Genomic DNA, 8,035 nt, shown 5'->3' on the forward strand with positions numbered 1-8,035 from the left:
CCCAGTCGCCCCCCCCCCCCCCCCCCGCTTTCCACCTTGACCGTGTCTAGTCGTCCACCCGTCTAGTCCTCTTGGCCGCGCCTGGTCTTGCCCTCGAATGTGTTCGTCTGGGTCCCACACATGAACGGCCTCGTCCTTTGTTTCTATTTCTAGACAAATCCTACCACATCCCGGACCCCCGTCTAGAGAAAAAGCAAACGTTTTGGAGCGCTGGTGGCAAAACGCTCAAAGTTTCTCCACGCACCGACGGTGTCCGGTTAGACGAAGATGACGCAGGAACGGCGGGTTTCGCTTTGCGGACATTTCTACATCCGATCGGGGGCCGTTCTCACCGTCCCGTGTCCCGGGTCGTTGGGCTGCGGGCGCCAGGGTGCCTCACGCATTTCCAAGAGCGCCCTTGTCCGGAGCCGGAACCGGTGCAGCCTGGGTGGGTCGGAAGGCGCGTGCGTGAGGAGCACGTCCCCTAGCCGTGTGCAGATGTCCCCACCCTAGGGGCGGTAGGAGAAAGATCCCCAGAGGCCCCTCTTTGGCTAACGGCGCGCCCTGAGGCGGGAAGCGCTACTCTCCCAGGTGGATCGGGACCAGGCCGTGCACCAGAAAGGCAGGCGCTGCGTCCCAGGCACCCTGCGACCCCCTATTCGTCACACCCAGACTCACTGATTCACTGCACTGCCGTTTTTCGGGTGCCGCCCGCCCGACCGCTCGTGGCTTTTCTAGTGCCCAAAAGAGGTCGACCAGAGAGGTCCAGCCACTGGTGGGGAGGGTTTGGGAGGAATCGGGATGGGTGCTGCGAGGTTGGGGGGGGGGGGGGGAGAATGGGGCGGGCGGGGAAGAAGCTGGAGAAAGGCCCAGCGGCGAGGCGGGGCGAGGCGGGGCGAGGCGGGGCGAGGGGGGAAGGGTGGGAGGCGGGGTGTGGCTAGAGCGTGGGTTTCGGGAGGCAGTCCAGAGGCGGATGGAAGTAGGATGGAAATGATCCTCAATGATTTTTGAGGATCATTTCGGAGATGGGAACCTCTGTTCTTCCCTAAGCGCCTTCGACATCATCAATTCAACAAACTTAAAACCTTGAGATTCTCCATAGAGCTAGATCCAGAGAATGAGATCGATGGACCCACGGACGGAAATCAAGTTTCTCTTTCCCTGAAATGACCTAGGACACTCCTCTTCTAGTCAGCTCCTGTCCTGCTCCCCCACCCCCAACAACCTCTCATCGGACCTTCCCCTTTTGTCACCAGAAAGCTTTTCCACTCCTCCGCCTGGCCTGCGTTTGCTTGGCGTCTCTGCCAGACCCAGGCGGTGGTGGCCGACCGCAGACTCTCTTGCCCTCAAGAAAGGATTCCCGTTCTCGTGTGGGTGATCTTTTGTTTATCTCCACAGAGGTGATTAGTTTGGGGAACAAATAAAAGCACTCAGAATAAAAACCATGCCCAGTATCATGCACGCCCTCCTCCCCCTTCCCCTCCCCCCTCCCCCTTCCCCCCTTCCCCCCTTCCCCCCTTCCCCTCCTCCCCCCCTTTGATGTCTACATGAACCGACAGACTGCATGCATGGCATGCATAGATGGATGGATGGATGGATGGATGGATGGATGGATCGATCGGTCGATGGATCGATGGATCGAACGGTGAAGAGAGCCAGGGTGAGGGTCCCGTCCATCCCTCCCTCCCTCCCTCCTTCCCTCCCTCCTTCCCTATGTCCATTACATTGTTTCGTCACAGATTTTCGAAGTGGAGATACAATTCGCATGCCATATTTCGCATACTCTTAAACGTGTGCCATTTGGTGGCCTTCTTTTTTTTTTTTAAGGTGGCTCACAAAGCTGCACAACCCTCACTGCAATTTCCAGAACATTTCCATCACCGCCAAAAGAAATAAACACCTCTACTACCCCTCCCCCCTTCCTGTCCGCGCCTCGCCCCCACCCACCGTCACGCTCACCCTCACCCTCACCCTCACCCTGGCTCTCTTCACTGTTCTCCCCCAACAGCCTCCGATCTGCTTGCTCGCTCCCTCCCTTTAGGATGGGGCTATTTCGGCTGGCTTTTTCTTTTGTTGTTGTTGTTGTTGTTGTTGTTGTTGTTGTTGTTGTTGTTCTTCTTCTTGGGTGGTTTTTTTTTTTTTTTTAATTTTATTTATTTATTTGACAGAGAGAGACACAGCGAGAGAGGGGACACAAGCAGGGGGAGTGGGAGAGGGAGAAGCAGGCTTCCCGCGGAGCAGGGAGCCCGATGCGGGGCTCGATCCCAGGACCCCGGGATCATGACCTGAGCCGAAGGCGGACGCTTAACGACTGAGCCACCTAGGCGCCCTCGGCTGGCTTTTTCATACCCGTGGAACCCCGAGGCATTATGTCACCCTGGCTGTCGGGTTCCTTTTACTTAGTGTCATGTTTTTGGGGCTCACCCATGTGTTTCCATGGATCGGTGCTCTGCTCCTTGGTATGGCGTCCTCGTTTCCCACGAGGAGCCATTAAGATGAGTGGGACGACGGAATGATTTTCCCGTGCTACCGAGTCCCCCGACCCCTTCTCTTAAAACTTTAGGCCGTGGCTACTGGGTATTTACCCTAAAGATACAAATGTAGGGATCCGAAGGGGTATGTGCACCCCGATGTTTACAGCAGCCATGTCCACAATAGCCAAACTGTGGAAAGAGCCAAGATGTCCATCGACAGATGAATGGATAAAGAAGATGTGGTATATATATACAATGGAATATTATGCAGCCATCGAAAGGAATGAGATCTTGCCATGTGCAACGACGTGGATGGAACTGGAGGGTATTATGCTGAGCGAAGTATGTCGAACAGAGAAAGACATGTATCCTATGACCTCACCGATATGAGGAATTCTTAATCTCAGGAAACAAACTGAGGGTTGCTGGAGTGGGGGGTGGGGTGGGAGGGATGGGGTGACTGGGTGATAGACACGGGGGAGGGTATGTGCTCTGGTAAGCGCTGTGAATTGTGCAAGACTGTTGAATCTCAGATCTGGACCTCTGAAACAAATAATGCAATAGATGTTAAGAAAAAAAAAAAAAAGAAGATAGCAGGAGGGGGAGAATGAACGGGGGGGAATCGGAGGGGGAGACGAACCATGAGAGACGATGGACTCTGAAAAACAAACTGAGGGTTCTAGAGGGGAGGGGGGTGGGAGCATGGGTTAGCCTGGTGATGGGTATTGAGGAGGGCACGTTCTGCATGGAGCACTGGGTGTTATGCACAAACAATGAATCATGGAACACTACATCCAAAACGAATGATGGAATGTATGGGGATTAACATAACAAAAAAAATAAAAGAACAGAACAAAACTTTAGGCGGTGGTAAAATAGTGTCATCTCTGAGGACAGAAGTCCTAGTAGCATCATCAGCAGATGGTGTGGAAAGGTGTGTTGCACGGTCTCATGTTGCCGCTTTTCTTTGGAAAAGGATTCACAGGCTACCCTGTACCCCTCGGGGCCATACAGATCTCATGCTCCCACACTGGTCCTGTGTCTTGGATCGCGTGGCGCCCCCTCCCCCACTGAGAGCTACCGCCGCTTCACCCTCCTAGGCTCACCCAGGAGGGAAATGAACAGCATAGCGCTCTTCCCAACAGGCAGGCCCAAGTCATTGACTGAGAATGTTTCAAAGCCGTTCCCAGATGCTGGCCATTTGGCCGGAAAGGAGGCAGGCTGTGGGGTTGGGGGTAGGATGCTGCCTCTGTCCTTCTGTCGCCGTACAAAGTGTTTTTCATGGAGGTCTGGTTGGCATAGACATCCTGCCCGGGGCCCAGGCGTTTTTCGAGCTTTTCGGTATTATTTTTTGCTGTTGTGGAAGGAGTCTCTACGCCCAACGTGGGGCTGGAACTCAGGACTCTTGAGATCAAGAGTCAGCAGCGTGCTGCTGGTAGAGAGCCAGCCAGGCGCCCCTGAGCTTTTTGTAGCCTAGGGAGAGAACAAACAGGTTTCGTGTGTGTCTGTGTGTCTGTGTGCGCCCCAAAACACACACACACACACACACACACACACACACACACACACACACACACACACGTGTGCAGAAAACCAAACCAACAAAACAAACCAAAACCCTGTATAACCCTGCACCAAATGTTGAGGAAACAACTGCCCACCCTCACAAGAAACACCTGCAGGCTACATGTACAATGCACAGGGAGCCTATACTTGCAAGTGCTTACTTGCATGGGAAACATTTCACGATAACACGAGTCTCAGATGGCCCAAGTGGGGTTATTTTGACATGTCTGAATTGTGTACACAATTAGAGAAAGCCTGCTATGAGACCAGGTGATCAGAAACTAGGAAGCTCTTTGGTTCCCTCAGTGAAGTCCCGACTTTTGGGGAGGAACCAACACTCAGGGAGATGCTCTGGTCTTCATTTGGTTGGTTTGTTGCTGCAGCTTTTGGTATCTTTGCACAAAACCGACCCTGTTTCCATTGGAAATGGAAAACAACTGATGGATGGGATCTGTACTCGGTAATGCTGCCTCGCAGTTGGATTTGTTTTAATAAAAGGGGGAGATTTGAACATTGGGTCTTTCATGTCCTCTCCATTCATGTCCTCTCCACAAATAAGACTGAAACAAAGGCTAAAATTTGTTTGCATCTTGTTTGTGTCTGTGTGTCCGTATGTGTTACACATGTGAGGAATTTCCTCTACCTCCGGCTGCTATTGCTAACATCCATTTGTAAAGGAGCTCTATTTAATGAGTTTTATTTTTATTATTTTATTTAATTCATTTTTTTTAAGATTTTATTTATGTATTTGACAGATAGAGACACAGCGAGAGAGGAAACACCAGCAGGCGGAGTGGGAGAGGGAGAAGCAGGCTTCCCATTGAGCAGGGAGCCCGATGCGGGGGCTCGATCCCAGGACCCTGGGATCATGACCTGAGCCAAAGGCAGACACATAACCACTGAGCCATCCAGGTGCCCCGAGTTTTATTTTTATTAAAGATTCTATTTATTTCTTTGAAAGAAAGCGAGTGAGAGAGCACAGGAGCTGGGGGTGGGGTGGGGGGCATTGGGAGAGGGAGAAGCAGACTCCCCGCGGAGCAGGGAGCCGGATGTGGGGCTCCATCCCAGGACCCCAGGATCATGACGTGAACGCAAGGCAGACACTTAACCGCCTGAGCCACACAGGTGCCCCTATTTAAAGAGTTTAGAGGCAGGTGCTTGTAAAAATCGGGCATGGTAAAACTCAGATAAGAATAAACCCAGAGTTGCTGGAGTGGGGGGTGGGGTGGGAGGGATGGGGTGACTGGGTGATGGACACTGGGGAGGGTATGTGTTCTGGTAAGCGCTGTGAATTGTGCAAGACTGTTGAATCTCAGATCTGGACCTCTGAAACAAATAATGCAATAGATGTTAAGAAAGAAAAAAAGAAGAAGAATGTAGCAGGAGGGGAAGAATGAAGGGGGGGAAATCGGAGGGGGAGACGAACCATGAGAGACGATGGACTCTGAAAAACAAACTGAGGGTTCTAGAGGGGAGGGGGGTGGGTGGATGGGTTAGCCTGGTGATGGGTATTGAGGAGGGCACGTTCTGCATGGAGCACTGGGTGTTATGCACAAACAATGAATCATGGAACACTATATCGAAAACTAATGATGTAACGTATGGGGATTAACATAACAATAAAAAAATTAAAAAAAAAAAAAAAAAAAAAAAGAATAAACCCAGAAGTTTTTCAAGCTCACATGCTCTGGGATGAAATTCCCTACATTCAGACTCTTATGTCACTCCACAATAAAGATGCCTCAAGGGAAGGGACCCGAGGGACGGTCCAGAGATAGACAAAAATTTAACACACCTGACCTGACTCCCACTTCCCAACAGTCAAAATAATGAAGAAGAGGAGGAAGACAGGCCGATGCTGGAAATCTGAAACCCACTCCTCCTCCTCCCCAAGTACAGGCACCAGAACCGATGCCCAACCCACTGGCTTCCGGAGGGCTGAAAAGCCACCACAGACAAAGCCTATTTAGCAGAACGAGATGAAGAAAGGGGCGGGGGCGGAGGCGGAGGCGGAAAAGGAAAAAAAGAAAAGGTTCGTCCCAAACTGTAAATGTAAATCTGCCCTGGGCCTTGCCAATGGCCCCCTTGCCGCCTCCCCTGCCCCGTTTCTGCACCACTGGTGTGTGTGCCTGGAGCGCTCTACTCCCCTGCCGCCGTCTCAGCCGCCCTTTCCCCCCTCCCCGCCCCCCCCTCAGTGCCATGGGCTCCCCCTTCTCCTCCTCCTCCTCCCCCCCACCCCCTTATCAAGGAGCAAAAAACACCCCAAGCCCTTGGGCCACCTCCTTAGGAGGTTTAAATTGGAGCACCTCCCAAACTAGCAGGAAGGGGCCCGAGGGCTCCCCTGGTCTTAGACCGCCCGCTTCAGACTTTCCCCACAGGAGCCTGATAGGGGGGAAACAATCGATTGACTTTTTAGTGGACGCAGGTGCAACTTCTTTGGCGTTAAAGCCAATTTCAAGGTTGTTGATTTATTTTATTTTATTTTATTTATTTATTTATTTTTAAGATTTTATTATTTATTTGAGAGAGAGAGAATGAGAGACAGAGAGCATGAGAGGGAAGAGGATCAGAGGGAGAAGCAGACCCCCCACTGAGCAGGGAGCCCGATGCGGGACTCGATCCCGGGACTCCAGGATTATGACCTGAGCCGAAGGCAGTCGCTTAACCAACTGAGCCACCCAGGCGCCCCTGTTGGTTTATTTTAAAAAGACGTGGTTTTGGAGTTATCAGTGTCACACATAATACAAATAATCAGCTTTGCTTTGCTTTGCTTTTTTCTTTTCTTTTCTCTTTTCTTTTCTTCTCTTTTCTTTTCTTTTCTTTTCTTTTCTTTCTTTCTTTCTTTCTTTCTTTCTCTCTCTCTTTCTTTCTTTCCTTCTCTCTCTCTCTCTCTCTCTCTCTCTCTCTCTCTCTCTCTCTCTCTCTCTCTTTCTGTCATAAAAGCACTTGGATTCGGTTCTCCCTGCGTTACAAGCCGTTGGGTGGGCAGTGGAATGTGCCACGCTCCCGTCACAACAGTGAGCCTGTCTTTGTGGTTATCAAAATATACCTCTCCATCACCTTTATAAAAACAAACAAACAAACCACTTTTGGGTGCCTGGGTGGCTCAGTCGTTCAGCGTCTGCCTTCGGCTCAGGTCATGATCCCAGGGTCCTGGAATCGAGCCCCACATCGGGCTCCCTGTTCATTGGGGAACCTTCTTCTCCCTCTGTCCCTTCCCCTGCTTGTGTTCCCTCTCTCGCTGTGTCTCTCTCTGTCAAATAAATAAAATCTTAAAAAAATAAATAAAAATAAAATTTATGAAATATATTCATACGTTTGCCAATCTAAAGAATTCTGGTGTAATAGAGAGTGCGCCACTGGTTACTACTAACGTTTCACCAGAGACTGAGATTTCTAAGAATTAAAATTCTGCCACATGGAATTGGGACTGCTACAAAATGATAACAAAAACAACTCCGTGTGTGAGAAGGTAGGAGACGTGTAAAAGAGGTACAAGAAATGAGAAAACATTTTTTTGTTGAGGGAAAAGAAAGTAATGCTGTACTGAAATGGGACTGGATATCTAAAGAAAGAAAACTTTAAGACCGAGTCTGAATGAAAAAGGAAATTGTGGAAGGGGTTTGTGAAGGAGAATTTTTGAAAAGGAATTTTATGCATGGTCAGGACTGACTAAGATTGGGAGAAGGCAGTTTGAAAAGCACACTGGTATAAGATTGAGATTTGGGTTTTCTATGTTAAAATGACAAGGTTTTCTTGGATTGTTAGTGTACTCTTTTTTTTTCTTTTTTAAGATTGTATTTATTTATTTGACAGAGAGAGACACAGCGAGAGAGGGAACACAAGCAGGGGGAGTGGCAGAGGGAGAAGCAGGCTTCCCGCTGAGCAGGGAGCCCGATGCAGGGCTCGATCCCAAGACCCTGGGATCATGACCTGAGCCAAAGGCAGACGCTTAACGACTGAGCCACCCAGGCGCCCCTGTTAGTGTACTTTTGATAAGAAATTGTAGACAAGGG

The sequence above is a fragment of the Halichoerus grypus genome, unplaced genomic scaffold (assembly GCF_964656455.1).
Source record: "Halichoerus grypus unplaced genomic scaffold, mHalGry1.hap1.1 HAP1_SCAFFOLD_133, whole genome shotgun sequence".
Taxonomy (NCBI): domain Eukaryota; kingdom Metazoa; phylum Chordata; class Mammalia; order Carnivora; family Phocidae; genus Halichoerus; species Halichoerus grypus.